We start from the raw sequence: 17,943 nt of genomic DNA on the forward strand, positions 1-17,943 counted from the left end.
GATGTTTATTTACTTATTTGGCTGACTCAGGTCTTAGTTGCAGTATGCAGGATCTTTGTTGCATTATTATTAATGGACCACTTCTTTTTAAAAGCTAAGTGCAATGTAAGAATGCCCACTCTTTAACACTTGTATTGAACACTGTACTCAAAGTCCTAACTAGCATAGCAAGGCAAGAGAAAGAAACTACATAAGCACTGGGAAGAAAGACACAATCGCGATCATCATACTTCAGCTAAGGTGGCTGAACGGAGATCTATATACCAAAAAAGTTTCAATCAGTAAATTGAAAATGTAAAAAAAAAAAAAAGAGAAAAAACTATTTTAAATTTTAACAACAATAATAATTAAATTTAAGAGAAGATTTGAGAGACTTATGAGAAAAAGAAACTATTTAGAGATATTTTTAAATATCTAAGGGGCTTTCCTAATGGATCAATGGTAAAGAACCCACCTGCCAATGCAGGAGACACAGGTTCTAGCCCTGTTCCAAGATGATCCACATGCCCTGGAGCAACTAAGCCCGTGCCCCACAACTATTAAGCCTGTGCTCTAGAGCATGGGGACTGCAGATACTGAGCCCACACGCCACAACTGCTGAAGCCCTCGCACCCTAGAGCTCATGCTCTGCAACAAGAGAAGCCATCACAGTGGGAAGTCTGTGCACCGCAACTAGAGTAGCTCCCGTTCACTGCAACTAGAGAAAGTGTGAGCAGCAATGAAGAACCAGCACAGCCATAAATACATAAAACATATCTAAATAGCTAGAAAGAGACACTATGTTTGAGGAGAGGAAGGCTCAATATAATAAAAAGAATAAGTTAAATGCATTGGGCTCGTATACAAAGCAAGTCCTATTTTTAATAAGAGCTTTTGAACTTTTACATCACTTAACTCAAATTACTCCCTTTGATAGATATTTTTGGAATTGGTATAAACTTACTAGGCACTAATTATAGGTATTTTACTTTACTAAATTGTAGCAAGAGTTGATATTACACTTCAGAATTCTGACAGCTACAAGGAATAAGAGTGAAGAGCACGTGATCAGTACATGGCTCAGTTCTGGTTGAATGTGCTGTGGTCCCACTGGTTCAAAGCTCAATCAGCGTGCACAGTGTCCACAATGTAAGTTCTAATAACCACTCCTGCAAGTGATGAAACATTGCCAGCATCTTACACAACATGTAAAGTTTTCATTCTTGATAATTATCTGTGAACACTGCCAAAACACAATCTCCTTAAGTCACCTAAAATCGTTAACATTTTGAATACAAATTCCACTTACAAGAGGAAAACAGACAAAACATTCATGATACAATGGTCATATTGAGCTCCTATGGACCTGTATGTGGTCCTTATACATGTAAGACCTAGAAGCAGTTTCCAAGTCGGCTTTACAATGGATCTGAATTTGATTAAATGAATGATATTCTTTAGGTCTACTTATTCAATTTAATTTTGGTTTATGTAGGTTTCATGTGCTTCTTAAACTTTGCTTTATCCAAATTTCCTAACGGAGAATTAGAAATAATGATCATCTGTTTTACTGGTTGCTAGGAGATGATAATACTATAGTTAACATTTATTGAATGCTTACTGTACCAGGCACCATTACAAGTGCTTTGTATGAAAAATGAAAGTGAAAGTCACTCAGTAGTGTCCAACTCTTTGCGACCCCATGGACTATAGAGTCCATGGATTCTCCAGGCCAGAATACTGAAGTGGGTAGCCTTTCCCTTCTCCAGGGGATCTTTCCAACCCAGGGATCGAACCCAAGTCTCCCACACGGCAGGCGGATTCTTTACCAGATGAGTCACAAGGGAAGCCCAAGTGCTTTGCATATTTTAAATCATTTAATCTTCACAACAATCCATATCAGGCAGATTATATTACTACCACCATTTTACAGATAGGAAAACTGAGGTACAGAAAAGTTAAGTAACTTTCTCAGTGTCACACAAGTTAAGTGGAGCAGCTTAGTGATTCATACCCAGGTAGCTGTCTCCAGAGCCCAGACCCACATTACTATGTCATATTTCTTTTCACGATAGTTAAAACATACACAACATTATTACAGATGAAAAAAACCATCAAAAATTATCAATAAGTTAAACGACAGTTAAGCAGTATTAATATCAATACAACTTATCACAGGTTGATACTTCACAGCTCTTGCAAAGTTTCATGGCCATGATTAAGAGTTTTGAAATTGGACAGACCTGGCTCTGAATCTTGAATGTGCCCTTTACAAGCTGTGTGACTTTGGACAACTTTCGTAACTTCACCAAGCCTCAGTTTCCTCATCTGTAAAATGAGAATAATAAACATCTCACAAAATTGTTGTTAGTAACATAATTATTGCTACATTACATGGATATGATAAATCAAAACAAAACACAGATACACAAAATAAAATGAGGAGACTCACAACTTCCCCCAGGAATCAGAGCTTTATTATGATGATATAACGAAGATGACCACTTCAAGTCATCACAGCAACTGTAAGGTCCACACACAAACAGAACCATAACCTCCTCTAATTAATAATAAATCATTATTTGAATAGCAGTCAAATGCCTACAGGTCAACTACTGAATCTCTGAAATATAAAATACCATATATACACAGAGAAAGAGCCAAACAGAAAAGACATTGTTGTCTGTTGACAACTCCCATGAATCCCATTCTAGGCATACACTTTTTAAGACAGGTAGTATTCAAGGGGCCCCAAACAGGAAGAGGGGTGTCAAGGAGTGATTTCCACCAACAGTAGAAAGGAATTTTTATAAGAGAAAAACAGAAGCAGACACATCATCCAAATAGGTCAGAACTATCATTAACCACTGAAGAATAACTGTGTCTGTTTACACCTGGTATTTTACACTAGTCAAAACAACTGAAACTGTCACTACTGCTGTCTTTAGAATCTCAACAAAATAATTTTACAATGAATAATGAGATTTCTATCAACACCTGCATTTGCCAATAATACATCTATCTGTTATAAGGTTAGGTGTTTCTTTGAAGGGGTGATTTTAGTAATACAATATAAAAATCAATTTAAAATAGGAAAAATAGAAATTATACAAAAATCTTATAGGATAATTTTGTTAAAACAGTTCATCAATACTATCACCAAGGTGCCTTTTTAGTAAAGTTATTAGTTTAAAATGTAAATTATATTATTAAAACAGTACATTACATAAAGATAATTATTAAAATGACTGCATTCATTGTAGTTCAAAGATTTAATAAAGAAAGAACTTCTATCCCCCAAAGTACCCCCTTTTAACAAATAATGGCAAAAATGGCCTTCAATTTTTCTTAATAAAATTATAAAAGGATCTGTCTGGGACAAAGGTCATTTAATTTTTACAAAGCACTTAAAAAAAAATTAGCTAAACAGGAAATGTTTAAGAAGTCCTTAAACTACCTATTTCATAAAAGTTTAAGGAAATGAACATAAGACGTGAGATGCCCGAGGTGACTAAGCCATGACAAAAATCCAAACAAAATAATCCTTCTATTCTATATCCTAATAATTTGGAGTTTTTCTACTTGATCAGCATTTGCTTTGCTACTTTCTCTAAATGATGAGAATAACTTTTTGTCCTTTTCATGAATTCTACAAATCATTAATAAGATCAAGTCAGTTCAATCACTACTCAAGTATTTCAATTCAGGAATTTTTAGGTAAATTTTTTATATAAAGAAAATTCGCAAATATCACTATTTACATTTCACCCCATTTGCTTTGTCAGTCTCTTTCTTCCTCACACATTTTTTTTCTGAACCACGTGAGAGTTGCAGACACTTAGCATTTTAGCCCTCAATATTTTTTTTTCATATAGTTTCCCAGGAAGACAGACATTTACTAAGATAACTACAGTATACCTAACCAAATCAGTATTGTCAATGTTAAAATTTCTACTATACAATTACAGCCCATATTCAAATATCATTAACTGCTTCAAAAAATGTCTTTTAAAGCTACCTATTTCCCCAGTCCAGAATTCAATTCAGAATCATGCACTGCATTTAGTGGTAATGCCTCTTTTAGAATCCTACCAACTGGAACAGTTTCTCAGTCTGTGTCTTATAGGACTGATATTTTTAAAAAACACAGACCACTTATTTTGTATAATGTTCCTCAATTTAGGTTTGTCTGATGGTCTCTCATGTTTAAATTTAGGCTATGCATTTTTTGTAGGAATGTCACGAGTAATGTTGGGTGCTTCTCACTACATCACATCAGAAGCCACAAGAGGTTACGGGTTCTATTACCAGTGATGCTAACTTTGATCACTTGGTTAATGAGTATCTGCCAAGATTCTGCACTGTGAAGTTACTGCTCTTCTCTTTGTAATAAGTAAATACATTGTTAGGAACTGTCTTGAGACTATGTAAATATCATATTCCTCATCAAACTTTACTCCACAGTTTCGGTACCTGCAGAGGATTCTTGTGTGAAAGTACTATTTTAATTGTTCCCAAACAGCCATTTTCTAATTCCAACATTTCTATACTTATTAGCCATTTTAATGAAGAACTTTCCCTTCTCCCCAACTTAAGTCATTTATTCATTCACTTACTTACATGTGTATGGTTCTTATTTTTTCAATAGGTTATAATCTATAACTATCTTCATTCATTTGGCCTGTGGATGCTTCTCCACACTGGTTCTTGCTCCTTCTGACACATCCCCATCATTCTCTGACTACCTCCTTTCTTTCTGAAACAACAGTATGTTCCAGACTCCTCTTGTACTTTCCCTGACCCAGTTCTTCCTGGAACCAGCCATTTCTCCAAAGAACTCTGGTTTCCTTTAAGTGGAGAATGGTTTAGAAATCAGCATATAAGAGTTAGGTACGTGCAATTGCTTCAAGGCCTCTTAGCAAACAAAACTGGAATATAGACACACATATATGTGTATGCATGTACACATACACATATATCTATACATACAATTATACACATCCCTAAGAGGAAGATACATAAGTGTATACATGAATGAAGTTGCTCAGTCATGTCCGACTCTTTGCAACCCCATGGACTGTAGCCTACCAGGCTCCTCTGTCCATGGAATTTTCCAGGCAAGAGTACTGGAGTGAGTTGCCATTTCCTTCTCCAAAGTGTATACATATATATATATGTATAATTTTGTCTTTATATAAATAAATGTTAAAAATCATGAGTTCATAATTTCCAATTCAAATCCAACATCACAGGATTTACTGGAGTCTTTTCTTCTATATACATAAAACTACTTTCTCCAACTACTGAAAAACCTGGCTCCCATTACCCTCAATATATTTATTCATTTGTTGAATCCTAATATAGATAGAAAATAGTTTCAAAGTTGCCAATTCATACCATTACAAAAAATAGCCTACAAATTAGGGTTTGTTATTTGTTTACAGCTCTTTTTGAGTTTCAAAGTACAGGATGCTCAAAAGTTACTTGGGTTACTTATTTTTCCCCCCTTCAGTGTGTTTATACTTATTTTTCCCCTTTCAGTGTGTTTATGCTATAATCTGAAACACTTTAGATTTGTTTCTATTTATATTTTAGGGTTTTATCCCAACTTTATTGATTTTCTTTGCTGATTTTTTGTTTTCTTTTGTTTAGTATCTAAAAGGTTAGCATGATAATGTTCTCTGATATTCTGAATTGATGTCATATGCAGTGTTACCAGGAGTTCTCTCAACCAGTGGCTGGAATAGAGCTTTACAGTTTAGAAAGTATATTTCCCATAGGAAATGAGCCATTCTGTAGCCAATCACATGTATCTACCACCATACCACTGAGGCCAGATGTTTTCTGGGAATTACTATTTCAAGATACAGAAAGAAGGATAAAATGAAATGGGCAACTCCAGCAACTTCATAGATCATTGCTTGCAAAACAGTTTTCAAACCATGCTACTTAGATGCCACAGGGTAGAAAAGGGCAGGACCTGGAGGCAGAACTCCAGGCCCCTGCCCCGACTTGAATTAAAGTTGCTATTGCTTTTACTAATAATATACTGTGCATCAGTCTGAGATTTTGTTCATCTAACTAATTCAGCAAACATTTACTGAGTAACTATGTTGTCCCACACACTGTTCTGGGTGCTTCAGTGAAAAAAAGACTTCATGAGACTTAGAATTCTAGTTGTGGGAGAGATAAACTATAAACCTAAGGAAACTGTATAGTCACTTAAAAAATAAAAGTTATAGAAAAAATTCAACAAAATACTTTGCAATATTAGATAGCATGTTCAGTTTAGGTCTCACTGAGAAAGGAAAGGTTACTTTTATATGAATAATTTTTTAAGCTTGAAAATCATGAAGAGAGAAGAGCAGATCAATTTTTCAGTTGGTGCTAAATTATGCCTTCAGATCAGAACATGAGAAAAAAGTCATGAAACATTTTCCTTCCTTCTTTCATTGAATCTTAGCCAATATTTAGATTGTTTTTTTTTTTCAATCTAGATACTCTACTTTGTAAGTAACTACATATTTCTCCTCAGTTCAGTTCAGTTTAGTCACTCAGTCATGTCCAACTCTTTGCGACCCCATGGACTGCAGCACGCCAGGCCTCCCTGTCCATCACCAACTCCCGGAGTTCACTCAAACTCATGTCCATCGAGTTGGTGATGCCACCCAGCCATCTCATCCTAAGTCGCCCCCTTCTCCTCCTGCCCCCGATCCCTCCCAGCATCAGGGTCTTTTCCAATGAGTCAGTTCTTTTCATGAAGTGGCTAAAGTACTAGAGATTCAGCTTCAGCATCAGTCCTTTCCACTTTCACTTTCAATGAACACTCAGGACTGATCTCCTTCAGAATGGACTGGTTGGATCTCCTTGCAGTCCAAGGGACTCTCAAGAGTCTTTTCCAACACCACAGTTCAAAAGCATCAATTCTTTGGCGCTCAGCTTTCTTCACAGTCCAACTCTCACATCCATACGTGACCATTGGAAAAACCACAGCCTTGACTAGACGGACCTTTGTTGGCAAAGTAATGTCTCCTAGATTTTGGCAAAGGGCTTTTTTGTTTTTCCTTTTCTTTTAAGCAATTTTAGTGGGAAATTGACTGAGGTAAAATCAGGGCTGTTAACCACTCTTTTAGAACTTTAAAGTACATTAATTTTTATCATATCCAAATACACTATCACTCCCCTATGTTTACAGTCAATAAAAGACTAAGATATCTAATCTTTCTCAGTTGTGTTAAATCATACCACTCAAATCCTAAACAACTGAGTTTGAACCTAATTGAAGAACTTTATAATAACCACAGGCAACAGTTAATCAGCACTTACTATGTCCCAGCTATTGTTTTAAATGATTAATGTATATTACTTTATATTTCAAAGGAACATTACGAACACTACGTGATAAGTACCATCAGTACCCTCCTTTTATAGATGAAGAAACTGAGAAATGGAGAGATGAAATAACCTGCTCAAGGTTTCACAGCATCTAAGTGACAGAGCCAGAATTAAAAAACAGATAGTTTGTGCCATTAACTGTGCATATTAAACTGATTCTCAAAAAACCTTTCATAATGTGTTCTAAATTCCATCCTGTTAAATTTAACCAATTCAGTCTATGGAGGGGAAAAAAATCTGATCTCAATGCTATCATCTAATATATATGGCTGTTTTTCAGAGCTTCAATTGAGTACTTGATCAGTATGCCATGAAGGGGTCTAATGAAACTATTAATAAAAATGTGACCAGGAATAGTAGCAAATGAAATCCAACAATGTATAATAAGAATTATACACACCAACCAAGTGGGATTAATCTCAGGTTAGTTAAGGCTGATTCAACATTTGAAAACTATTCCATGCAATCCATCACATTAAGAGGTTAAAAAGAAAAGTCACATGATCATATCAAGAGATACAGAAAAGGCATTTCACAAAATCCAACACTCATTCCTTATAACAACTCTCAGCAAACTAGGAATAGAGAGGAATTTCCTCAGCTTAACAAAGAACATCTATAAAAACTGACAGCTGACATTTTACTTAATTGTGAGCAACTGGAAAACTTCCTAGTAAGATTAAGAACATACAGGGAGCTCAAATCTGATGCTCTGTGACAACCTAGAGGGGTGGGATGCGGTGGGAGGTAGGAGGGAGGTTCATGTTCATATATGGCAGACACTAACACAATATTGTAAAGCAATTATCCTCTAATTAAAAATAAATATTTTTTTTAAAAAAGAACAAGGAAAGATGTCTCCTTTCACCACTGCTTTTTAAAACACCACCCTTAGTTAACATATCATAACAGCATCCATTATGCTAGTTAATGGAGTAAGAGGAGATAAAAGATAAAGAGAGTAAGTATATTCTATATAAAACTGTATTTTATATAAAAACAAAATAAAAGTGTCTTTTCACAGATGATACGATAATCTATGTAGAAAATTCAAAAAGAATCGGCCAAAAACCTCCCGGAACTAATAAGCAATTAACTATAGCAAAGTTGCAAGATACAAGGTACAAAAGTCAATATATCATCAGTAAAGAAGAATTTAAAATTAAAAACGACGTATTTTACATTAGCACCCATAAAATTAAATACTTGGGTAAAATTTATGGCAAATCTAACAAAATACATAAAAGGTCTTGAAATCTACAAAACTCTGATGAACAAAATCAAAGATGAACTAAATAAATGGAGAGATAATCTACGTTCATGGATAGGAAGACTCAAAATTATCAAGGTATCAATTCTTCCCTACTTGATCTACAGATTCAACACAATTGCAACCAAAATTCTAGCAAGTTATTTTGTGGATACTGACAAACTCATTCTAAAATTTAAAGCCCCAAATGGACTCGTGAATATTGTTAACTGATCTTTCACAAAAGAATAAAAGCACTATAATGGAGAAAAGCCAGTCTTTTCAATAAATGACACTAGAACAAGTGGACAGCCACGTGCAAAATAAAATTAATTTAGGCATAGACTTTACATCCTTCACAAAAACTAATTCAAAATAGGCCACAGAATGGGATGTAAAATGCTAAACTATAAAACTTATAGAAGATAACATGGGGCCAAAAAAATCTAGATAACTTTAGGTGTGGTAAAAACTTTAAAAATAGACCAAAGGCATGATCCATGAAGGAAATAACTGATGAGTTAAGACTTTATTAAAATTAAAAACTTCTGCTCTGCATAAGACTGTCAAGAGAAGAGATTACAATCCACAGAATGGGAGAAAATATTTCCAAAAGGCACATCAGAAAAGGGACTGTTATCCAAAATACACAAAGAACTCTTGAACCTAACAGCTCTATTTAAAAATGGGCAAAAGACCTGAATCTCAACAAAGAAGATATAGAGATGGCAAAAAAAGATCATGATAAGGTGTTCAAAATCACACATTACTGGGGAACCACAAGCTAAAATGACAATGAAATACCACTGCACACCTACTGGAATGACTAAAATCCAGAACACTGACAACACCACATTCTGGCAAGGATATGTAACTTTCACTCATTGTTACTGGGAATGTAAAATGGTACAGCCATTTTGGAAGAGTTTGGCAGTTTCTTACAAAACTGAACATACTATTACCTTACAATCCTAGGTATTTACCCAAAGAATCTGAAAAACTCCACACAAAATCCTGCACGATTATTTATAAAAACTTACTACATAACTGCCAAAACTTGGAAACAACCAAGATGTCCTTCAGTAGATCAATGAATAAATAGTTAAATCCCCCACACACAAATGAGTTCAGTTCTAAGAGCGTTTTCCTAGGTCCAATTTGTTCATTAAGTCCAACAAAGTCAGCCTAAGTACCCAACTAACACAATCAGCTATACAGTACTGCATTATAATAGGTTTATACTACTTTTCACACAAATAATACATAAAAAATAAACACAAGAAAATAAATATCTGAAATCTTACAGTACAGTACACCCTAAAAAGTATAGTAGTACAGGACAACAACTGGCATATAGGGGCTGGCATTGGGTGAACAGGCAAGAAGAGTTGTTGACTGGAGGAGGGAGAGGAGGTGGGAGATGACAGAGCTGAAGGATCCTCAGCTATAGGAGATGGAGGGCAAGCCGCAATTTTGACAATAATGGCAACTTGCCGGTTCTGGTTCCTTGCTGGATCCAATTCTATCTGTGCCGTGCTAAGTAGCTTCAGTCATGTCCAACTCTTTGCACCCCTATGGTCTGTAACCCACCAGGCTCCTCTGTCCATGGCATTCTCCAGGCAAGAATACTAGTGTGGGCTGTCATGCCCTCCTCCAGGGGATCTTCCCGACCCAGGGATTGAACCGGCATCTCCTATGTTTCCTGCACTGGCAGGCAGGTTCTTTACCACTAGCGCCACCAATTCTATCTACCCTCTTTAAAAAACAACCCAGTGTCATCTTTTCTCATCACAGATGACACACACAGTAGCACTGGACTGCGTTCAGAACAGCTGTGCAACCTTTGTGGACTGCTCTACATTCAGGTCCTGTGCCTAAAAACTGACGATGCCTCCTCAAACGCAGAAAATCCTCTTGCCATTTCCTGCATTGTCAATCTCTTCGGTTCTTCAGTTACTTCTTCCTCTTGTTTCAAATTGTCCTTTCTCCATGCCTCCAATTCCATCCGGTCTTCATTAGTAAGCTCCTCCTGTTACACAGCAACAGTACTGTAGAGTAAGGTACATAAAAGCACAACCACTTATAGAGGATGCACACACGTGGCAATGTACACTAAACAGGTGAGCTAACTTATGTGACTGGACATGCAAATGCACATTTGCATCTTTGCAAGTCTGCAACTTGAAGGTTTGTATTACTGTAAACTGTGAATCGTCGAAAGAATGGAATAATATTCAGCACTAAAAAGAAATGAGCTATCAAGCCATAAAAAGACATTGGGAACAGGCCAAAAAGACTTCTCTCCAGAATCAAGTGGGTTACGGAAACATACATGTTTGCCCTTTGTGTACAGAATTTTATCCAGTTGTTAACTCACCTATCTGAACTATCGGGAGACCCACATTATGCATGGAGGGGAAGAAAAAAGTGAAAGGGATGAAGCAGTACAAACCTCTAGTTAGAAAATATATAAGTTGCAGGGATGACATAAGGAACATTGTCAATAACATAATAACTGTGTATAGGGACTAGACTCATTGTGATGATCATTTCATAATGTACGCAAATATAAAATGGCTACATAATACACCTGAAGCTAATGTAATATTGTATGTCTACTATATTTTGATAAAAAAAGAAATCCATGTTTCTAAATCTTATCCAAAAGCATGTCTCAAAAGAGTTACAGTTCCTCTTCTTATATTAGACAAAAACATCTATATGTTGCTTCTTTTCCTTTTAATTCTGGAATTTTTTTAATGCACTTTGTGAAAAAAACTGTTGTAGTTTGAACCAGAAAACTTATCTTCATTCATTCAACAAATTATGGATTGAGGACCAATTATAGGACACACACTTTTCCAGACTATGGAATCAGGCAGAGAATGAAACAAAGCCCCTATCCTTCTGGTGTATTCTATTTGAGGAGACTATAAAAGTAATAAGGAAACAAATATATAATGAAGAAAAATCATGCAGGATGAGAGGAAAGTTAAGTGTTGAGATTGGAAGGTAGGTAGAAAAGAGGACTCTCTTTTAAATTAAGTAGTAAAGCAAGGCTTTACTCATTAGGCTACATTTGAACAGAAAGATCTCAAGGTATTTAGTGAAAGGACAAGTCCAACTAGAGAGTTGGTACAGAACATTCCAGGTCAAATGAACAAGTGCACAAGTATGGAGGCAGGACTATATTCACTGTGCAGGAGGAACAGCAAGATGATGTGGCTACAGCTCCCCCAATGAAGGGAGGGTAGAAACTGCAGTCAGAAAGGAAGTCAAGTGCTTCAAAGAGTTTCATAGGATAGCTGGTCACGGTAAATCTATTCTTCTATTCTTAACAAGATCAGCACCACTAGAAGTTTCTGACCAAAGGAATAATGAGATTTGTATTTTTAAAGGATCATTTTGGCTACTGTAGGTAAACAGATCATAAAGTTGAAATTAGTTAGGTCTATTAAATTTCAGACTGCCTCAAGAACTATGGACGGAGCTTCATGACATTGTACAGGAGACAGGGATCAAAACCGTCCCCAAGAAAAAGAAACGCAAAAAGGCAAAATGGTTGTCTGAGGAGGCCTTACAAATAGCTGAGAAAAGAAGAGAAGCTGAAGGCAAAGGAGAAAGCAAAGATATACACATTTGAATGCAGAGTTCCAAATAATAGCAAGGAGAGATAACAAAGCCTTCTTCAGTGAGCAATGCAAAGAAATAGAGGAAAACAACAGAACGGGAAAGACTAGAGATCTCTTCAAGAAAATTAGAGATACCAAGGAACATTTCATGCAAAGATGGGCTCGATAAAGGACAGAAATGGTGTGGACCCAACAGAAGCAGAAGATATTAAGAGGTGGCAAGAATACACAGAAGAACAATACAAAAAAGATCTTCACAACCCAGATAATCATGATGGTATAATCACTCACCTAGAACCAGACATCCTGGAATGTGAAGTCAAGTGGGCCTTAGGAAGCATCACTATGAACAAAGCAAGTAGAGGTGATGGAATTCCAGTTGAGCTCTTTCATATCCTAAAAGATGATGCTGTGAAAGTACTGCACTCAATATGCCAGCAAATTTGGAAAACTCAGCAGTGACCACAGGACTGGAAAAGGTCAGTTTCCATTCCAATCCCAAAGAAAGGCAATGCCAAAGAATGCTCAAACTACCGCACAATTGCACTCATCTCACACACTAGTAAAGTAATGCTCAAAATTCTCCAAGCCAGGCTTCAACAGTACGTGAATTGTGAACTTCCAGATGTTCAAGCCAGTTTTAGAAAAGGCAGACGAACCAGAGATCAAACTGCCAACATCCGCTGGATCATTGAAAAAGCAAGAGAGTTCCAGAAAAATATCTACTTCTGCTTTACCGACTACACCAAAGCCTTTGACTATGTGGATCACAACAAACTGTGGAAAATTCAAGAGATGGGAATACCAGACCACCTTGGTGTGCCTCTTGAGAAATATGTATGCAGGTCAACAGTTAGAACTGGACACACAACAACAGACTGGTTCCAAATAGGAAAAGGAGTACATAAAGGCTGTATATTGTCACCCTGCTTATTTTACTTATATGCAGAGTACATCATGAGAAACACTGGACTGGAAGAAGCACAAGCTGGAATCAAGATTGCCGGGAGAAATATCAATAACCTCAGATATGCAGATGACACCACCCTTATGGCAGAAAGTGAAGAAGAACTAAAGAGCCTCTTGATGAAAGTGAAAGAGAAGAGTGAAAAAGTTGGCTTAAAACTCAACATTCAGAAAACTATAGATAGCATATTAAAAAGAGAGACATTACTCTACCAACAAAGGTCCCTCTAGTAAAAGCTACGGTTTTTCCAGTAGCCATGTATGGATGTGAGAGTTGGACTCTAGAGAAAGATGAGCACTGAAGAATTGATGCTTTTGAAATGTGGTGCTTGATAAGACTCTTCAGAGTCCCCTGGACAGCAAGAAGATCCAACCAGTCCATCCTAAAAGATATCAGTCCTGAATATTCATTGGAAGGACTGAAGCTGAAGCTGAAACTCCAATACTTTGGTCACCTGATGCGAAGAACTGACTCATTTGAAAAGACCCTGGGAAAAGATTGAAGGGAAAGATTCTGGCAAAGATTAAAGGCAGAAGAAGGGGACGACAGAGGATGAGATGGTTGGATGGCATCACCAACTCAATGGACATGAGTTTGAGTAAACTCTGGGAATTGGTGATTGACAGGGAAGCCTGGCGTACTGCAGTTCATGGGATTGCAGAGTCAGACACAACTGAGCGACTGAACTGAACTGAAACTAAACCAGGTGAGAGGTGATAGTGGCTTGGCCCAGACTGATAGAACTGGAGATAAGATAGGTCAGAGCGGTATGTGATCCAGTATCTGTGCCCCTAGCTCCAGGAGAGACCACACCTGGAGAAGCAATTGCAACACTTTCACCAAATGAATAAATTCACAATACACAACAGTCATTTTCCAGGACATGTTATCTTAAGATGTATCTTAAGAACGGAAGTGACAGGATTTTGTTGATGAATTGAACATTGTGAGAAAGTGAAGAATGAAAAATGACCTTAAGGTTGCTGGGGTGAGCAACTACAAGGACAGAGTTGCTGTTTACTGAGACACAGAAAGATACAAGGTGGAGTAGGTTGAAGGGAACAAATCATAAATTTGGTTGCTATGCCTGATAAAATGTAAAAGTTTACAAATGAGAATATGTTAAATTCGCTTTTGAAAATGGCTAGCTTCAAGTCTAGTACATATATTACATTCATCATTAAACAGTCCTAATCTCCAAAACTGAATGTAACATCTGCTCCCTCTGATCACCACTTTTTTTCACTACTTAAGGCCTTTATTACCGTTTATGTATTGTAATTATTGGTGTACATCATGTCCCACAGAGTTCAGATACCTTGAGAGCAAAGTTCATGGTTTATAGTTGTAAAATAATAAAAAGCGAAAGCGTTAGTTGCTCAGTCTGACTCTTTGAAACTCCATGGACTGTAGCTAGCCAGGCCCCTCTGTTCATGGAATTCTCCGGGCAAGAATACTGGAGTAGCCACTGACTGGGTAGCCATTCCTTTCAAGGGTATCTTCCTGACCCAGGGCTCAAACCCAGGTCAACTGCATTGCAGGCAGATTCTTCACCATCTGAGCCATCAGGGAAGACCATAATAGTAAAAAAGGCCCATCATTTATTGAGCACATTCATCATTTATTGAGCTCATTTATCATTCCTTTATGAATTTATCATTCCTTTATTGAGCTCATGTAATTCTTATATTATTGGTATTTAACACATAAGAAAATTCTGGTTCAGAGATATTATTCACACTTCAGAGCTCTGCTCAAATATCACTTTCTCAAAGTAGCTATCTTTGATCACCCATATCATCTGAACTAAACCTCTATAATAAACTCTATAGAACTAAAACTCTACAATAAACTCATAATACCTCGTTTGTCTCCTCTACTGTTTATCACAATATAAATAAATGTGTTTTTGGTAGCTCTCCTCCCTAAAGAATATAAGGTACATAAAGGCAGGATACTCATACACCAAGTTGACCGCAATGATTTATACATGCTTTAAACTGTTTATAATAATGCCTTATTATTATAAATTAATAATATTATTTGATAAATGATTTAATAACAAGTAGAGACATCCATTACAAATAATTATAGAGTAGATTGTATCAGACCAATTCTCTTGGCAAGAAAAACTAAAAATTGAATTTAAAAACAAACAAGGAAGACAGTTAGGATGTGAGAAGACAAAATACAGGCAAAAAACAAAATGTAGAGTTAAGCCTAACATGCTCCACTAATTTTTCCTCTTGAGGCAACTAGCTGCAAGCTAGAATGTTTAGCAGTCTCACAGACCTGCAGAGACAGAAATCAGAGTTCAGGGCTTATCAAGACAAGCAGGATTTGAGGGGCTAAGATTTAGAGGAAAGGCAATCACAGAAAAGCGAGTCTGAACATGGGGTACTGTTTTTGCCCTCAGTGTATTTACTGAATCCTAACCTGTGTGGGGGCAAGAGGCCAAAAACCAAGCAAAGTGCCTATTTTAAAGCAAAAAAAGGTAAGCAGAACTTTTGGTAGTCTCACAATACAAGGAAAAGAAAAATTATAGTTCAGAGCCTGCCAAGATGGAGAGGCCCTGGCAAACATTGCAGAATTCTATTTGATACCTCTGAAGGACAGGACTAAAGGGAAACTGGATTTAAACCAATGCTTAAGAAGCCTAAAACAGAGCCTCAAGTCATCTCAAGCCTGTATTAATCAAGGTCATCTGCTCCTACTTTTAACTATTACCAGAAGAAAATTAAATCCTCTCCAGTGAACAATATCACCATTAAGAGCCTCTATCATTTCTCATACTTAATGTTTGACATTCAGTTTTTAAATTACTAGCAGTCCTAGGAGACAAGACCAAATGACTGAAAGCCACAAGAAAAAGAAGACAAGAGAAAAAGATCAAAAGGGGATCTAGAAATTATTAGACAGACTTTAAAATAACTGTGTTTAATATGTTCAGCAAAGTAGATGAGAATTTCACCACAGAAATGGAATCTACAAGAGAAAAGTAACTAATTAAAATTCTAGAACTAAAAAATACATAATATAAAATTAATAATAAAACACATTCTTATAGCAGATTGGACACTAAATGAAATAGAAAACAGGTCAACAGAAAATATATAGATGAAGAACAGATGGGGAAAAAAAAGATGAAAAATACTGAACAGCATATGACAGATATTTAGGATGCAAAAAAAGATCTAGCATCCATTACAAATTATTATAGAGTAGATTGTGTTAGACCAATTCTCTTGGCAAGAAAAACTATAAAAGATCTAATATATACATACTTAGACCCCCAGAAGAAAGTGAGTACAAGAGTGGGGCAGAAGCAGTATCAGAAGAAATATGCCAAACCTGACAAAAGACATCAAGCTACAGACTCAAGAGTACAAATGAAACTCAACCACCTTAGATACAAAGAAAACCACCTTAGATACAAAGAAAACCACCTTAGATACAAAGAAAACCACCTTAGATACAAAGAAAACCACCTGAAAGCCTTAATAAAGACATTACCTCTCTAACAAAAACAATGGAGTCAAAAGGTAATGGGATGATATATTCAAAATGCTCAAAGAAAATAACTACGAACCTGCAATTCTGTGCCCAACAAAAATGTCCTTTAGAAGTGAAGACAAAATAAAAAGTGCTTTCAGACAAAAAGTGAATATTCACTACCCGAAACTAATACAATATTGTAAATCAACTATGCTTCAATTAAAGAATTAAAAAAAGAATTCTCTGTGAAGAAAGAAAATAATCTCAGATGAAAGCACAGTAACACAGGAAAGACTCAAGAATACCAGAAAGAGAAAATGTGAGTAAAATTAAATAACTGAATTATTTAAAACAATAATAAAATAAAAACAAAAGTAAAAAACTCGAAGAAACAAAAAACAGAAAGAGAATGATAAATCAAATAAAGAGCTGTAAGGTACTTGTATTATCCAGAAAATAACAGCAGTAGACTGTCTACAAAAATGGCCAGTTATTTCTCCCATTCCTTATGCACACTCCTTTACAATGTGACTTTGCTACTCTTCCTATCAAGATGCCACTGTTTCCATCAAGAGGAATTTGTTTTCTTTACCTCTTGAATTTGAGCTTTGGCCAATGGGACATTAAAAAATGTGATACAGCAAAGACTTGAAAAGTGTTTGAACATTTCAATCTCTGCCTCTCTTAGAACTTTGAGTCATCAAGTGAATGAATGTGCCTGCTAAAAAAGACCACAGAAAGAACAAACTCCCCAACCCTACCCTGGCCCAAAGCATGCCAACCAACATACACTTAAGTGAGGCTATTCTATAATATCATTTGGCCCCAGCCAAACCACCACCAGACTATAGAGACCAATATAGGCCAAGCCAAACTGCCAATCCATGAGCTATTAAACTATTTAAGCTACTAAGCCTTGTATGAAATGATAACTAACTGATATAGAGCTAATACATGTAAGTACATCAGTGGTTCTCAAACAAGGCTGATTTTGCACCCAGGGGACATGTGGCAATGTCTGCAGACATTTCTGATTGTCACAACTGAGTGGGTGCTACTGGCATCTATCAATAGTAAGACCAGGGATGCTGATAAAAATCATATAAGGTCTCCACAACAAAAAATTATCCTCCCTAAAAAGTCAACAGTGCCCAGATTGGGAAGCAAAAAAGTAAAGAATGATGGAATGAGGCAGCCTTTAGAACAATTCCTATCTAGAAGAACTT

At 36.3% G+C, this 17,943-nt stretch overlaps 1 protein-coding gene across 50 annotated transcripts in view; it reads right to left on the bottom strand.

The window, feature by feature from the left end:
* The window catches only part of NUMB (NUMB endocytic adaptor protein), a 170,623-nt gene that overhangs the window by 88,619 nt on the left and 64,061 nt on the right, over nt 1–17,943 (bottom strand). For 29 of the 50 annotated variants that reach the window (XM_042252742.1, XM_060418268.1, XM_060418280.1 and 26 more), the window contains one exon: nt 2,223–2,307. The exons of the other annotated variants lie outside the window; for them this stretch is intronic. The gene's annotated coding sequence lies outside the window, so the exon portion shown is untranslated. The remainder of the gene's footprint in view (nt 1–2,222; nt 2,308–17,943) is intronic. 50 annotated transcript variants of the gene reach the window in all.

This window comes from Ovis aries, chromosome 7 (genome assembly GCF_016772045.2).
Source record: "Ovis aries strain OAR_USU_Benz2616 breed Rambouillet chromosome 7, ARS-UI_Ramb_v3.0, whole genome shotgun sequence".
Taxonomy (NCBI): domain Eukaryota; kingdom Metazoa; phylum Chordata; class Mammalia; order Artiodactyla; family Bovidae; genus Ovis; species Ovis aries.